The sequence below is a fragment of the Panthera uncia genome (assembly GCF_023721935.1).
Source record: "Panthera uncia isolate 11264 chromosome C1 unlocalized genomic scaffold, Puncia_PCG_1.0 HiC_scaffold_4, whole genome shotgun sequence".
NCBI classification, from domain to species: Eukaryota; Metazoa; Chordata; class Mammalia; order Carnivora; family Felidae; genus Panthera; species Panthera uncia.
Genome location: NW_026057585.1, coordinates 2,955,239 through 2,972,816, shown reverse-complemented (window position 1 = coordinate 2,972,816; position 17,578 = coordinate 2,955,239). Strand labels below are relative to the sequence as shown.

At 48.8% G+C, this 17,578-nt stretch overlaps 1 protein-coding gene across 1 annotated transcript in view; it reads right to left on the bottom strand.

The window, feature by feature from the left end:
* PDZK1 (PDZ domain containing 1) overlaps window positions 1-16,922 on the bottom strand; it is a 42,939-nt gene extending 26,017 nt beyond the window's left edge. The window contains exon 1 of the mRNA XM_049616457.1: window positions 16,671-16,922. The gene's annotated coding sequence lies outside the window, so the exon portion shown is untranslated. The remainder of the gene's footprint in view (window positions 1-16,670) is intronic.
* Window positions 16,923-17,578: the final 656 nt, after the last annotated feature.

Below are 17,578 nucleotides of genomic sequence, written 5' to 3'. Positions count from 1 at the left end.
CCTGCCTGGGATTCTCTCTCTCCCTCTTTCTCTGTCCCTCCTCTGCTCATGCTCATGCTCTCTCTCTCTCTCTCTCTCTCTCTCTCTCTCTCTCTCAAAATAAATAAATAAATTTTTAAAAAAAGAAAGAAAGAAAGATACAAGCCCACTTTCATTCAAATATTTAAAGAGCCTCCCAAGTAGTAGGTCTTGAGGATAAATCTGTGGACAACATGGACCTTTACTTCGCCTCTCATACAGAGGCCACACATTTTTACAACAACACATGGTGAGGGATATGCTAGGAAAGAACACAGTGATAAGGCAGACTATAACAGAGGGCGCTGGGAGCAGGGATTGGGACAGGCAGAAGGAAGAATGGCTTCCTGGGAAAACGCCTTTCCCAAGACCTGAAGGACTAGTGGGAGGCAGGTAAGGTAGGACAGGATCAGGAAGACCTCAAACAACTAAAAACCAGAGAAGCCAGGCCTCAGAGCTGGCCTGGCCTATTGGAGAGGAGACAGAGAACCAGGACCCTGAAGTTTTAGAGCAAAGTAGGGATACCCAACAGAGAAAGGACTCCTGTGGCCAGGTCAGATTCTCCTGTTTGAAGCAGCTTCTGTTCCCATCCATCCTGCCCTTCCTCTTGCCTCATTGCCAGAGCAGGGCCCCGGGCCACAGGAGGAAGCAAGGACAAGTATGAAAACCACCAGCTGGGACTTTGGCACTAGGTTCGTACGGGGAAGGCTCCTGCCAGCATCATCGATCCTTCCTAGCGTAAGCATCTTCTTCCACAGGAGAGTGAGAACAGAAGCCAGATCGGCTGGTGCCAGGCAGAGGTCCAGGAGCAGAAGGCTGGACTCTGAGGTCACGCTGCCTGCTGCGCAAGCCTCATGCTCGGCTCGTCACAGTTCCCTACCAGTAAATCAGAGAATAAACCATCTGTCCCTTCCCTCCTGGAGGGACAGGAACAGATGACCGTGTGGGGTATGGGGGGTGGGGCGTGGAGGAGAGACAGCAAAGTGCTCCAGGCTCCTTAGAAGCCACCCCATGGTGATCCCAGATAGCCATCTCTGACCTTCATGCCCACAGAGACATACAGTTCAAACCTGGCAGAAAGCCTCCTGCTGCCTGACAACTTGGCCATTACAGACAGTCTCAGCGGAGTCTGGCGGCCACGCCACCAGCGGCCCAAATGACTAAGCGGCCAAGAAAACAAATAGACACTGTTCCAAGTGATCTCTCACCGAGGGCCCGGGGCTGAGCCCTCCCCGCTGTGTCTCCCACGAAGAGAAAAATAGAGCCACAATCGTGAGGTCATCACCCACCCATGGGGGAGCTTCGCAGCCCTCCTAGCATGACCCATCGCCAGGAAAGCACTGCTTTGGGAGGAGACAGGGGAGGGCATTAGGAGGGACTGGGCATCACCAGAGCAGGGCTTCCTTGCATGCAGGCACCCAGGCTCCCTGGGCCTTTACTTTTTCTTTCTGCTGAGCATCTGGCCTGCAAGTATCACTTCCATTTTCCAGCTTGAATCCACATCGCTGTCCACTCACCTCTAGATCCCTCTCAGCTTGCAATTTCATAGAGCTGAAAAGCTAGAAAAAACCCAGAGCCCTCCGAAATTTGGGAGCAATTGTAAACAAACCTCAACCAAATCCTGCAAAATCTGCAACAAGTCCTTATAATCAAAATAAAGGCCATTTCTCAGGCCCTCACCCCTAAAATTCAGCGATCTCCCACCCTGGGAGTCAGCCACAGGATCAAAATCTCTTTCTCTGCAGGTCTGGGAGGATAGAATGTGAAACCACCTTGCTAGGAGACTAGTCCTGTGTTTGGGGAGGGGGGAAGAGGCAACATTTTCTTGGGTCTCGGTAGAGACCCAAAAGCTCAACACACAAGAAAAGACAGATCACTGCTTCTTGGCAAGATCCCAAATTGTTTGTTTGATGAAAGTTTTCCAACAGCCAGACAGCAATCACTCAGATCCGCACTTGTGTCTTTGAAGCCTGGGCGCTGGCCCCCTACATCCTCCTGCCACCCGTCAGCCCTTTCCACCCGTCAGCCCTCCACACTGGTCAGCCGCTGAAGGATTAATGCCGGTGCCCACGCCACACTGATGAAATATGTAACTCCTTCCACCACAGCAGCAGAGAAAAACATATCGAAACCCCAAAGCCGGGCCTTCCATTGGACCCTCAGAGCCCTAAAACTATTTCCTTGGCCATCTTGCTGAGAGACAATTCAGCTAGGCGTCAAAGGGGCTGGGCTCCAGTCCAGCTCCAGGCCTGGGTCCATCTAATCCGCATCCTGGTGTTACACTGGCCCCTAAATCGGGGCTGGGATCCACGACGACCTGCTGCTTTGTGATGAGGATGCCTGGGACTCTGGAACACAGGGCCTAATAGGAAGGATCTTTGTATTTAAGGGCTGTTTCTTCAGCCCCAATCTCCGTCTTCTGCTTCCTGAGAAAATCCAGCCCAGATCCCTATGGTGGACAAGTGTTTAACTAGCGAAAGCATATGGATTTCTATAATACCGTATCAGCAATCATCCAGTGCTGGAGCCCATTAAATCTTCAACAGGCGTTATTCCCCCAGTTCACATCGCCAAAATAAAACCCTAGAAATGAAAGAAAGCTGTAACCATTTCTGAGCTCTGGGAAGAAAATCAATTCTTGGCAACAAAGTTGTTTGTCTGTGGGAAAGAGAACAAAGTGCTGGCTGGTGGACAGGAGAGACTCAGGGCTGAGAGCCAGATATTTTTTCTAATCAATCTTAATTATTAATCTTACCTTTAGACCTCACCTTCTTCCAAAAGGAGTAGATTTTTGCTACGAGGAAAGAGAATAATATGCCCATGGCCCAGAAGAAAAACGCAGCACATTTTAGAAGTTGGGAAGGCAAGGCAATGACGACAGAGGAGGGCACACAGGACCTCTGGATGTGGCCAGAGAAGAAAGAATTGAAGCCGCTGGGCTATTTACCACACGAAAGAAATAGCTGGTGGGACCCAGAGGACTCTTCTGAGCTCCAAGCTGGCCAAGGGTTCTAACCTCTCGGACAACCATCTCTGACCCCGAGTTAACACCCCCTCACCACCAGCCTGCACACAGAGAAGTCTGAGCCAGGAGCTGTTCCTAAGGGTTCATGATCTACAAAAATCAGACCCAAAGAGCCAAGAGAATTCGATTTGGTTGGCCGAGGCTCAGAAGTCGGCTCATTTTCCCCTCAGTTTGTGTGTCTGGGTCTGGAAGCTGCCGGACTTTCCTCGGCAGGGCTGGCTGGGGAAGCAGTGAGACTCCACTCAGTTGATCCTGAAGTCGACAGGACTTGTGAAGTGTGCCTTACCTGTCACCCTGCACATCAGAAATTTCCCTGTTCTACCAAAAGAAAAAGCAAACAAAAACGAAAACAAAACAAAATAATAATAATAATAATAATAATAATAATCTGATTGCTTTTTAAATAGGCAGAGGACCTGAATAAACATTTTTCCAAAGAAGACATTCAGATGGCCAACAGGACACGTGAAAAGATGCTCAGCATCACTCATCATCAGGAAAACACAAGTCAGAGCCACAGAGGTGTCACATTACACCTGCCAGAACGGCCAGTAACAAAAGGAAATAAAAAGTGCTGGCAAGGATATGCAGAAAAAGGAACCCTTGTGCACTACCAGTGGGAATGTAAATTAGTACAGCCACTGTGGGAAACAGTATGGAGGTTCCTCAAAAAATTACAAAGAGAACTACCATACGGTCCAGTAATCTCACTATTGGGTATTTACCCAAGGAAAACAAAAACATTCATTCAAAAAGATACGTGCACCCCTGTGTATGGCAGAATTATTTACAATAGCCAAGATATGGAAGCAGCCCAAGTGCCTACCAATAGACAAATGGATAAAGAAGATGGAAATATATATATTATATATATAATTATATAATATTAATATGTAATATTAATATATATAATATTAATAAATTAATGATATAATATATTAATATATAATGTACAAATATAATATGTAATATATTAATTATATTAAATAATGGAATATTACTCAGCCATAAAAAGGAATGAGATCTTGTGCTCGCTTTGGCAGCACATATACTAAAAAGAATCAGATCTTGCCATTAGTAGCAACATGAATGGACACAGAGGGTATAATGCTAAGTGAAATAAGCCAGAGAAAGACAAATACAATATGATTTCAGTTATATATAGAATCTAAAAAAGTGAACAAGGCAGAAACAGGCCCATAAATACAGAGAACTAACTGAGAGTTGCCAGATGGGAGGGGTTGGTGAATGGGCAAAAGGGAGGAAGGGGAGTGGGAGATATTGGCTTCCAGTTATGGAATGAATCAGTCATGGGGATAAAAGGTATAGCATAGGGAATACAGCCAATGGTACTGTAATAGTGTTGTACGGTGAGAGAGGGTAGCTACACTTGAACACAGCATAAAGTTGTCAAATCACTATATTCACCGGAAAAGAATATAACATTGTGTGCCAGCTACAAAAAAGACAAAAATTAAAAATAAAACATTCTCTGTTCTAAGATAATTGTTATATGTGGAAATTTCTAATTTAAAACTATCATAGGGGCATCTGGGTGGCTCAGTCTGCTAAGCGTCCAACTCTTGATTTTGCCTCAGGTCATGATCCCAGGGTCATGGGATCGAGCCCCACATCAGGTTCTGTGCTAAGCGTGGAACCTGCTTAAGGTTCGCTTGCTCTCTCTCTGTTTCTCTCTCTCTGCCCCTCTCCCCTACTTATGCTCTAAAAAATTACAAGAGAAGAGAAGAGAAGAGAAGAGAAGAAAAGAAAAGAAAAGAAAAGAAAAGAAAAGAAAAGAAAAGAAAAGAAAAAAAAACTATCATAGACATGAATGCTCATAAGCCTACCCAGTGCAGGAAACGGGTGGGAGTGAAGGGATCTTAAAGCCACTTAGCTCATGAAAACTCCATGATCTCCTAAGAAATATTTGAGAGTCTCAAGGTCAGTGGGAGCCTGACAAGAACACAAAGCATTTCCCAATACAAAAGTGAACATGGGGTTCTCTGAAACGTGCCCTACTCCAAAGCAGAGTTATTTGTCTAACCCCTGTGAGCCTCCAGGTATTTCATAAAGGAATCCTGAAGTTGCTAAAGATCAGATAAAACACAAGTCAGGAGATCAAATTCTTCTGAGGAAGGAAAAGAAAGGACAGCTCCTAGAAAAGTGAAGTAAAGCAAGAATTATAAGATCTTCGTTCATCTCCTCAATCCTGGGAGTTGTCCACTCATGCCCAAAGGCCCCATCCACTTCCATCTGAGTGAACAGATATACTTCGTCGAAAGAGTATACATCTACAGACCTTCAGGTGATGCGATAATAAATCACGTTGCCATTTGAAAACTCGCTGTGTGCCAGGCATGTACACAACCTCACTGAACCTCCCAAGCACCTTACAGATTGGATTCCAACCCTAGCTGGCCCCCAGAATCACCTATAGAGATTTCTAGAAATCGATGCCTACGCCTCACCCCAGATCTACTGACTCAGGCTCCAGGCTTGAAACCCGAACAGGAGCCTTTTTAGAAGGTCCCACTAACTTAAGAAACTAGTGCTTAAAACCACCCTTTGCTGTTCCTAACTCCCACTTATTCTCCTCAGTCTTGGGATAACACCCTCATGGATCAGAAAAGAATGTCAAGGTTGGGTGAACTATTAACAGCCACCTTAAGCTCACCTTTACTCAACATGAGAAACCAAGGGGGCAGCTGGGATAGGAGAGGCCCTGGCCACCATGTGCAGTCCTCAGGATCCAGCTCTGACCAGTCAATGCCTTGGCCAACAGTATAGGAGTGCATGGTGACCTGAAGCCTGTGCCTCATGCCTCCCTCCCCAAGTTCCAGTTCTGAGCCAGGCAAACAGGATCAAGCAGGTGAAAACAACCTTGAACGGCTCCCATGTGGTCTTCACTCTATGGGTTAAGTCTGTGGGGCCACTCTCCACCCCCTAAATCTAACCAACCTTAAAAGCAGAAGCCATGCCTCCTCCCCCAGCACCCTGTGGGTGGAGTCTTAAGCTCCATTCCTATCTGAGGCCCTACCAGTCATCCTGTGGTTCTTCCAGTCATCCCATGAGCCCCTGGGCAAGAGGAATGCGTGACAGCTCTACTTCAGCTTCTTGTTCCCTTCCAAGCACTTTCCCCCTCCTTAACTTCCTCAGTTAGCATACTGGAGTGGGTGAAGGCCACCTAGGATCGTGATCAAAGGTTCTTCCACTTTCTACTGAACATCAAGAAGAAGACATATGACCCTGGTTTCATTTGTCCAGGCCACCCATGTTCGTCCTGACTTGAATGCAGAATACTCTTGGGGCACCTGGGTGGCTCAGTGGGTTAAACGTCTGGCTCTTGATTTTGGCTCAGGTCATGATCTTACAGTTCACGTGTTTGAACCACATGTCGGGCTTCATGCCGACGGTGAGGAACCTGCTTGCGATTCTCTCTCTTCCTCTCTCTCTGCCCTTCCCCCGCTCATGCAGGCATGTGCTCTCTCTCTCCCACCACCCCCCAGAAATAAACATTTTTAAAAATGCAAAATACTCTTAAATGGTTGATGGAATAAAGTTAAACACCACCTCTATTCTCAAGGGACTTTTATAGTTGAATAGGGGCAAAGGAAAAGTTTTAGTACAAAAAGAGTTACCTCTATGAGCACAATCTAAATGCTATAAGACCTACAACGTGGGGCAAATTCAGGAAGACTTCACAGATTAGGTAGGACTTGATGTAGATCTTGACAACAGATAGGTAGGACTTCAATAGGTACGGGAGTAGGAAGAGAACATTCTAAACACTGAGAACGATGTGGACGTCAGGTGTGGAAGTGGGAACGTGCTTGGGTGTGGTCAGAGAAGAGTTAAAGGCCCAACATGACAAAAAGGACAGCCAATTTATCTTTCTGAAATCAAGAGTCAGATGCTTGGGGTGCCTGGGTGGCTCAGTCGGTCGAGCGTCTGACTTCGGCTCAGGTCATGATCTCATGGTTCGTGGGTTCGAGCCCCGCATCGGGCTTTGTGCTGACAGCTTGGAGCTTGGAGCCTGCTTCTGATTCTATGTCTCCCTCTCTCTCTCTTCCTCCCCTCCTTGCACTCTGTCTCTCTCTCTCTCTAAAATAAAAATAAACATAGGGGCGCCTGGGTGGCTCAGTCGGTTAAGCGTCTGACTTCGGCTCAGGTCATGATCTCACGGTCCGTGGGTTCGAGCCCCACATCGGGCTCTGTGCTGATGGCTCAGAGCCTGGAGCCTGTTTCGGATTCTGTGTCTCCATCTCTCTCTGACCCTCCCCCGTTCATGCTCTGTCTCTCTCTGTCTCAAAAATAAATAAACATTAAAAAAAAAATTTAAAAAATAAATAAATAAATAAAAATAAACATTAAAAAAAAAAAAAGAGTCAGATGCTCAACTGACTGAGCCACCTGGGCCCTTGGACTTCCGTGTCCTAAGCTTAGTGACATTTTCCGTTCTCCTTCTCTCTACCTCTTGCCATCATTTCCCACTGTTAATTACCCGATCTTGAGATTCTTCTATTAGTTTTGACTACGCTGTAAAATCTTGGCCTTGAACTCCAGCCCGAGGATCTGGCCTGAGTTTCGTGGTCAGCAGATGCCACTACAGTCAGAGGAAGGGCAGGTTCAGAGCTGGGCTCCACGAGAATGGCAGGCGGGATGCACTGGAGCCAAGAAGCCCCGTGGGGCGGCCAGGTCACAGGCCGTTGTGATAATCCTACTCACAGACGGTCAGGCCCTGACCCGGCACGGCAGCTGTGAGAACAGAGTGGAGGCAACAGCAGTAAAGCGACAGATTATATCAATCCTTCAGTCCTGTTCCCTCAGATTTCCGGAGGCAGAGGTGGCCACAGTCAGAGCCGTTTCAACAGCACCCATGTCCACAATACTCATTTACACCCACTGTGACCAGAGGACAGGTGCAACAGGTCGGCAGCCCCCGGGGGTGTCATGGCCCCTGTTCCTCCCCCTAATCTGACCTCTCTCACACGCAGCTGGGTTGTGGTTTGCCCTCACAAGGAACAGCCAGCTCCCGCACAGGGTGCTTTTGGCTCCTCGCAGTGCTGAGCTGCAAGATCGCTCTAATTCTGCCATCACCGTCTCCTTCTACCTGCTGCTCCAGGAAGGTCGTTTGTTTCCCAGATTTATTACTTTAGCTCAGTTTTTCCTACTATCCAACTGTGATGCCTTTCCTGCTTCAAGCCCCAGACTCCCCTCTCTTATGCACTGAACTGTGTCCCTCCCCAAATTCTTCTGTTGAAGCCTTAACCCTCAAGGTGATTATATTTGGAGACTGGACTTTACAAAGAGATCATTAAGGTTAAATAAGGTCACAGGGTAGGGAAATAATCCAATAATCCTTACAAGATGATGAAGAGACACAGGGAGTGCAACCCACAGAAAGAAGGTGGCCGTCTGCAAGCCAAGTAGAGAGACCTCAGAAAAACCAACCCTGCTGATGCCTTCACCTCGGACTCTCAGCCTCTGGAACTGTGAAGAAATGAATTTCTATTGTTTAAGCACACACACACTCCACCGCCCAGTTTATGGTATTCTTACTATGGCAGTGAGGAGACTCACAAGGCTTCTGCTTGAGTTCAGTGTTGCAAAGGGAAGGTGTCAGCGAAAACCAAGCTCATGCCTTGGTGACTGACAGAAAAGCGATACCATTAAAAGATGGTGTCATGGTGGGGCGCCTGGGTGACTCAGTTGTTTGAGCATCTGACTTCACTCAGGTCATGATCTCATCGGGCTCTGTGCTGACAGCTCAGAGCCTGGAACCTGCTCCAGATTCTGTGTCTCCCTCTCTCTCTGCCCCTCCTCCGCTCACACTCTGTCTCTCTCTCAAAAATAAACATTAAAGAAAATTGAAAAAAAAAAAAAGGGATGATGGAGAGCATCGGGATAGCAGCCTGAGGGGAAAGCAGAGATGATGATTTTATTTCCAATGTGAAGAAAATGAGCAGCATGTTGCCATCAAGGCAGGACAGGAAATGGGTTTAACCTCCATGGGATGAAATATTTCCACTGGGGCAGAAGTTAAAAACAAAATGAGAGAAAGAGGAAAATAAGGCCACTCACCTGACCTTCAATCCCTCCTGCAAAGTAGCTGAGACAAATGAGGATCTTTGGGAACACAGACCAAGGGTCCATGGGTTCAAACTGACAAATTGCAGAGGCTGGCCAGGAGAGGCCTGTGAATTAGCTGGTATTTGGCAGGAAAAGACAGCTGCAGTGAGGAAATAGGAACCCAGAAAGCTAGAACTGCCGACTTCTCAAGAGAATCTGGAAATCTGAATGTATGCAGAATGTCCCCATTGTAAAAAAACGACAGCTATTTCCAGTTTTTTAAGAAACTCCATGTAAACGCAACAGAATCGAGCCCTGGGCTGGCAGTTTATTAACCACTGGCCAAAAGGATTTCCAGTAGCCACAGCATTGTTTCACTAAAATGAGTCAACAAATTGAATATACAATGTTCTAAGAAACAACTTCAGTTAAATTTTTTCCCTCAGATAGTTAGGTCGATCTTACTAATTTATAGCGGACCAATCAGGATGATTTCTCATGGCTTCTTCTCACCATAGGGTCCATCAACAAGAGAAGGAGACACTAAATTCTACTCCTGAAGCCCTTATTACACTATATGTTAACTAACTTGGATTTAAAAAAAAAAAAAATAGGAGAAAGTGGTAACTTTTACCCTAAGGTGGGGTTTGACCTATGTAAAAAACAGAAGGCTAGAAGATGAGAATTTCTATACTTAGGATGAACACAGAGCAGGAACGGGAGACCAGTGTAGGTAGGGCTAGAGAGAGGAGCGGTCAGGGACTGACTCAGCAGGGTGAATGAGAAGGAAGGAGGTACTGAAGGAGTAGTTCCAAAAAATAAGGTATCGACCTGGAAAAGTCATCTTAAAAGATCTTTAGAACAGGGACGCCTGGGTGGCTCAATTGGTGAAGCGTCTGACTCTCAACTTCAGCTCAGGTCATGATCTCAGTCATGAGATCGAAACCCATGTTGGGCTCTGCACTGAACTTGGGGCCTGCTTGGGATTCTCTCCCTCCCTCCCCTCTGCCCCTCCCCTGCTCTCTCTCTCTTTCAAAATAAAGAAGTAAACTTTTTTTTTTTTAAAGATCTTTAAAACAGAGTAATTTCTAGTCATGAAAAGTCTAAAAGAGATGTCTAGGTATGCAGGTGATAGAAAGGAAATTTATATTTTTTTAAATTTTTTTTAATGTTTATTTATTCTTCAGAAAGAGAGAGAGACAGAGCATGAGTGGGGGAGGGACAGAGACAGAAGGAGACACAGGATCTGAAGCAGGCTCCAGGCTCTGAACTGTCAGCACAGAGCCCGACACAGGGCTCAAACTCGAGGACCACAGGATCATGACCTGAGCCGAAGTCAAACGCTCAACCGACTGAGACACCCAGGTGCCCCGGGAATTTGTAGTTTTATTTCCATCTTCCCACATCACTCGAGTCTGGGTAAAGGATATCAGTAAGAAAAAGAGTTTTAAAAAATAACCCAGTTTTTAATCCCAGTGTTGGCACTTACTAGCACCAAGAATATGGGTGACTTCCCTGATTTTGAAAGACAGAAGTGTGCCTGAAATCAGAGATGCATATGGGCACGGTGAAGATTGCTTAAGACAGAACCTGTGGAGCATCTAAGCACAGTGTCTGGAGCACAGAAGGCCATTGCGTCATCTTCCCTGTCCTCTGGTGGGAGCCCCGATGCCCTGGGGACCCCCTCCTCTGTGAGAATATTTGAACAGTGTTCCCCATTTTCTTTTTGAAGCAGACAAGGAGGGATGGGCTGGGGGGTAGGCAGGCCCCTTGATTAGTAGGTTGGCGATTTTCCATCCGTGGCCTGAATGCCATCTCTGCAAAGTCAGCTTTAGCTGTTAGGAAGTCAGGGCTGAGGATTTTGTTCCTCACGGAATAAAGTGCAAATAATGAACTTAATGAATTCAGATTCCTCAGAACCCAGAAGTTTCATGTAAGTCTGATAGCCAGAGAATTACAAAAATAGAACCAAATACCACCTATCAAGGAAGTATAAAGTGCCAGGGATGGGGTGCCTGGGTGGCTCAGTTAAGCGTCCGGGTTCAGCTCAGGTCATGACCTTGCAGTCCGTGGGTTTGAGCCCCTGTCGGGCTCTGTGCTGACAGCTCAGAGCCTGGAGCCTGCTTTGGATTCTGTGTCTTCCTCTCGCTCTGCCCCTCCCCTGCTTGCTCTCTGTCTCTGTCTCAAAAATAAATAAAACATTTAAGAAAAAAAAAAAGTGCCAGGGAGCCTTTATAAAACTTCAAGGCTAAGTGGGCCAGGGGGTCCCGGCACCTGAGGCAGATGAGCTCTAACAGACATGCACACGAGGTAACCAGCACAGGGACCAAGGAACAGATGAGGGTAGAGAAGATCGAATGAGGGAGGCATGACCTAATATACAGAAAGCTGGTCCGGGTGTGGATCATCCGTAGCCAAGGAGTAACCAGTGATTAAGGCCCACTGGCCACGTAGCATCACTGACTTTCCAGAAGATTACAGAAAGGATGTAGGGGGAGCTGCATTCTGTTTGGAGGCAGAAAAACAGAAGAGGGATGTCACTGGAGACAGCCAGGTGCAGTGACTTTAGGAGAAAAGAAGAGGCCCCGGGACTGTCTTCTGCAGAGGATACAATTGGATTATTCCACAAACAGGGTACCCTGCAACCGCCAGCCATGAGCACCATGGGTCTAGTGCCGTCCTCTCTCCTAGTTGGGAACCAGTGGTGCAGCAAGTACAAAACATAGCCTCTCTTCGCAAGGCACTTACGTAACCAACGCCGGAGCCAAGAAAAAACTAAACAACAACAACTTCACAAGACAGCAGGTGAATAATGTTTAACCCTAGGAATTGTGACCGTGGATAGATATCTGATTGTATACCTAGGAGATACCGAAGAGTAAATTATGTCTGTTTCATCAAAGGCGGGCTGGGCAGAGAGGGCAGGGGCCCAGCGGTACATTCAGCCCGAATGCCGCTCGCTTTGCACTGAACGCCTTGCTGGTCTAGAAAACCCTTGCAACTTCAGCAAGGAGGAAACAGCGTCACTGGCAAGGCTGAGCAATGGCCGCACACTGGGCCCGCGTGGAGCACGGGGCTCCTACACCACCGGAGTGCATCTGTGAGACGAACAGAACACCAGACTCCTGTCGCAAAAGCACAGTTGGTGGAGACGGAGATGTTAAGTCAGCAACTGTAGACGGGCCGAGAATTCCCTACAGCCACCAGCCCTGCCCAAGGGCCTCCTGGTGCCCCCTCCTGCCCTGTGCCCGCGTGCCCGCCTTCCTTCAGAGCCAGCCCCAGGGCCTCACAAGTGCCATTTCTTCCAACAGCATAGGAGGAACCCTATTGTGTCTCAGCTGGTACCAACAGACGTCTCCGGCAAAGCAGACATAAAGACATAAATAAATCTTCCTTTCAACAAGCTTTTTTTTTTTTTTAACGTTTATTTATTTTTGGGACAGAGAGAGACAGAGCATGAACGGGGGAGGGGCAGAGAGAGAGGGAGACACAGAATCGGAAACAGGCTCCAGGCTCCGAGCCATCAGCCCAGAGCCTGACGCGGGGCTCGAACTCACGGACCGTGAGATCGTGACCTGGCTGAAGTCGGACACTTAACCGACTGCGCCACCCAGGCGCCCCAGCATTTGTTTATTTTTGAGAGAGAGAGAAACAGTGTGAGCAGGAGAGGGGCAGAGAGAGAGGGAGACACAGAATCCGAAGCAGGCTCCAGGCTCTGCCCTGTCGGCACAGAGCCCGACGCGGGACTCGAACTCACGAACGGTGAGATCATGACCTGAGCCGAAGCCAGACGCTTGACCGACTAAGCCACCCATGCGACCCTTGACCTTGCATTTCTACCCCTTCCCTGTTTTCGTGTGTGCCAGAGTCCTCCTGCCCCCGGGCTCTCCTGGTCACTGCCTTCAGATCTTGCCCTCATCTTGTCAGGCGCTAAAAGAATTGTGTAAGAAACAGAATCCAGGGCAGCTGGGTGGCTGAGTCGGTTAAATGTCCAACTCTTGATTCCGGCTCAGGAAACGATCCCACGGTTCATGGGCTCAAGCCCCGTGTCGGGCTCTGTGCTGACAGTTTGGAGTTCTCAGTCCTTCCCTTGCTCTCTGTCCCTCTCCCACTCGCATGCACATGCTCTCTCTCTCGTTCTGTTTCAAAAGTAAATAAATAAATAAATAAACATTAAAAACAAACAGAAGAAACAGAATCCAAACCCCTTGCTCAGGCTCAGCATACCCAGCCCTGTCTCATTCCCCAGAGCTCCTCAGCAGACAGCAAACTGGCCTCCTCGTGGCCACCGACACCCAGCCTGCCCTTTGCTTGTGCTACCTGCTCTGCCTGAAGCACCTTCCTCACTCTGATTACTTATTCATAGTAGCTCCTAAGCAAACATTCTTTCCAAGTCAATGAATTCAAAACCTACCCATTTAAAATTTTCAAATTTTAAGTTAAACACAAATCCCTTCCTGACCACTACCATCTGAAGGCATCACTCCATCATCCAAATTTCAAGTAGCATTTATATAATCAACAAGTTACATTCACTTCCTACTATGGGACAGATACCAAGGCCCCAGCCAGGTTAGACACTGTTCTGCCCTCACAGAGCCCACTAGTGAGGTGCGGAAAGTCACAAGCATAATTACCCAACAATGGCATGGGTGCTAGAACATTTAAAAGAAAATGCTTTGCTGCTGTTTTACATATTTATCGAGTTCCTACTAAGCACCAAGCACCAGCCTCGGTACCTGTTATGAGTTTGCATTTAATCCAAATGCTCCATTCTACAAGGGAAAAAAAAAGAGATTCTGAAAAGTTAAGTCGGTTTCCCATGGCTATTCGGATAAGCAACAGAGCCTGGATTCAAAGCCACTTGAGTCAGGGCTCCTTCGGCCATCTCCCCAGCCTCCCCACCATGAGGCCTATGCTGTGTTAGGGGACGCATGCAGTTAGGCTGGACGGAGGAAAGCACCGCAGGTGAAGAGCGCGCTGTGTTCAGGAACGTGAATGGCTCAGCAAGCCCAGACAACAGGTATATGTTGAAAGGAGGAAGCAGGTCAGGTGAGACTGTGAGGAATCTTAGGCGCCATCCTGTCAATTACAGAAGAGCGAGCGAGCGCGTCAGTGCTGAGAGCAGTTGAGGCTTAGAGCCTCTCGGATGCCGGAGGCCATCTCAGACCCAGAGCAAACCCTGCGTTGCTGCCTCAAGGCTATCTTTCCTGTTTATCAACACTCCTTGCCACGGCCTGTGCTCCTTCCTCCCCTGGGGTCCTGCCTGTGGCAAAGGTGTCCGAAGATCATCAAAACAGCGGCACTGACAGTGTGCGAGGCCCTGTGTGCCTTCCCCTCTCTGATCCTCCTAACACTAGAATGAGGTACTGTTGTGCCATTTGATGGATGCGGACACAGAGCCTCAGAGGATAAGAATGTGTCTGCTCTGCCACGCAGTTTGCCAATGCCAATGCCCATACCCTTCACAGCCACCGGACAACCAGGCAACGAGATTAAGAAAAGCTGGACGGTCCTTCACGAAATGCCAAGGAGAGGAGTTGCCGAGATCTTGAGGAAACTTGTCCAGTTGAACTTGCTACCCTCCTCAAACTCCTATGCAACAAATGTGAAAATCATTTAACCAAGATGCAACCCAGAGATGCCCATGCCCACGTGATCAGACCCAGGACCTCAGATGATCGGACAGTGTCAGAGTTCTTAACTGTCCTCTCCTTAAGAGCAGTTTATCAAAAACATCCTGATTCTGGGACGCCCCAGTGGCTCAGTTGGTTAAGCCCCTGTCATGCCTCCGACTTCAGCTCAGGTCATGATCTCGCAGTTCATGGGTTCAAGCCCCGCGTCGGGCTCTGTGCTGACAGCTCAGAGCCTGGAGCCTGCTTCGGATTCTGTGTGTGCCTCTCTCTCTGCCCCTCCCAGCTTGCTCTCTTTCTCTCTCTCAAAAATAAACAACAAAAAACCATCCTGATTCTATTCTTGCAGCTCCTTCCCTGCCAAACTAACTTCCATTCAGCCAAATATCTAAGCATCTACTCTCTGCCAGGAGCTGCCCTAAGAGCTGGGATTATTGCAGGTGACACAAAGGACAAGATCCCTGCTCTCCCGAAGCCTGACATCTGGCACGGGTGACAAGTAGAAGGTAAATGAGAGGATTTCTGGTGACAAAGGCTATGTGTGAGGACAGTCAGTGGTGGGACAGCGGGGGGGGGGGGGGGGGGGGGGGGGGTAGGCTTAGCACTTCCTGGAAAGGTAACATTTGGATTCAGACCCAGATGATGGGACAGAGCCAGCCTTCCAAGCAACCGGGAAGCTCCGAATACTTAGAGCCCCACCTTACACTTGGTGAGCTAGTCATTAACAGTGATCCACTCTCGACTCCTGACTTACAAGTGAGTAAAGAGGCTCTTTGCGATGAAACACCAGGACAAGGAGTCCCAATGAGTCCTACGAGCCTGTTTCTTCCCACAGAGCCTTGGGACACACACACTAGAAATGCACACACCTTTCCTTTGTGCTTTAAATCTCCTCAAACACATCCTGTTTATAATTTTATGTTCAGTACAGCCCTGGGGAAAAAGGAGAGGCCCTCACTGATAGATGATGAAATTGAAGCTCCAGTTGGCTGACCCCTCCAACGGTCTGTCACTAACAACCAAATCCCAGGGCAGGCTCTTTGAATTCTAGTCCCAAGTCCTTTTCCCTGGAGGAGAAGGAGCTGCCTAGCCAGCGGTCTAGGAACACAAGACATCATTACCAGCTACTTCATAGTTTATAGTGCAAAGAACATACAAAAGAGTCAAAGATAAGAACAATTTACTTAGTCATAACACACAAACTCAAAGTCCCTGAGTTTTTTGCTGCAGGAAAAGAACATGTGACTACAGGTGACTGGACACCCAGCCCCTGTGGCTTCTGGATCCGGGCCTGAGAACACGTCGGTGCAACCCTGCGGGGACAGCTGAGGAGAGAAGAACCAGCCCAGACCCGATCTCGGCCAGTGAGCCCTTAGGTGAAGTCACACTGAAGTCCCTTGACTCTTCCGCTGAGGAAGCGGCCTATGGTTCCCAAACGTGGCTACACACCTAAATCATCTGGAAGCGTGTTAAAGAAACAAAGATTTTCAGCCCCACACAAGACCCTAGAATTACAAACTCCAAAGGGTGGAGCCTGGAGAGGTCGATTTAAAACTCAGCCAGCCTAGAAACCCCCTGGTTTTTCCACATTTCTTCCTGGGAGCTCCGTTGTCACACTCCCTTATGGGTGCACGCCAACACCCCCTCAGGCAACCCTGGGAAAGCTTTTTCTGATGATCAGTTTGCCAACCCCTTTGTGAAGCAGACCCTGACCTGCGAGGGTCGGGAGTCACAAGCAGAGAGGACCTCAGAGTGTGGGCAATACCCCGCCACCCCACGAAAGGGCCCTAGCTCCTTCCCCATGAGCCTCCCTTGTGCCCTGGCAGCCAGCCACTGCTTGGAAAAGGAGAAAGGAAGAGAAAGAAGGTGGCTCAGGCCCAGGCAGCCAGCGCCCTCAGGCAGGGGGACCCAGTGTCAGCTCTTACCTGGATCTGGGAAGAAGAAAAGCTGGTCCGCTCACCAGGGAATTCTCTCTCTGCTGGCCAGCTCTAGTCTTGGAACTCACTGGACTTTGAACAAAGATTGATTTAAAAGCTGATGTATTTAACAGGGACCTGTGGTCTGAGTTCCAGTGACCTCTGTCCTGCTTCCTGCCAGCTGGTGGGCCCGGAGCTGGTGTTAACGCCAGTCAGCACTGGGCCCGCCTAACCCTGCGGGGATGCGACTGTTTGTCCGCCCCTCCCAGAGAAGAGGAGGGGGAGGAGGGAAAGGGCAGCTGGGGAGGAGGCGCCTCTGCCTTCCTCGGTCCTCTCCGTGCCAGGTGTCATGGTCACCCCAACCAACACCTCCATATGCAGTGTGTTAAGAATGTCCACTGTGCCCCAGCACAGGCTCAGGGCTGAGGGCCACCCCCTGGGCATCCTCATGCTGAGACCTTCCTGGGGAGGGGTAACCCATGCAACCCCCGCCGAGTAGAAGGCCTGCAGGCCAAACCCTGCTCCGACTTCCCAGATTCCCTTCCTCTTCTCAGATGCCCTCTCCTCCTTAGTTTTTTCACCTGAGGCTGCTCTGTTTCTATTCTCCAAACTACGGACAGTTGCCTTCCTCTCACACCCACTGAGAGTCTCTCAGGCAAGCCCAGCCGGGGAAGGTGGGAGGTGTTTCAGCAAGTCCTCAGTGTAGCTGTGGCCGCCTGGGCGGTGGGGAGGGGCCCTGCGTCAGCCCCTCGCCCCCCAGCCGCCCTGAGCAGATGATCCCTTAGCAGCAGCACCCACACGGGCAGGCCCCGACGCCAGGCGGCTGACTGACCTGGATCCTTGGCCCACACTAGAAATCGGGGCAAGAAATTGCTCCAGGCAGTAAGGCAAAGCAAACCGCAAGCCCAGAGAGGACC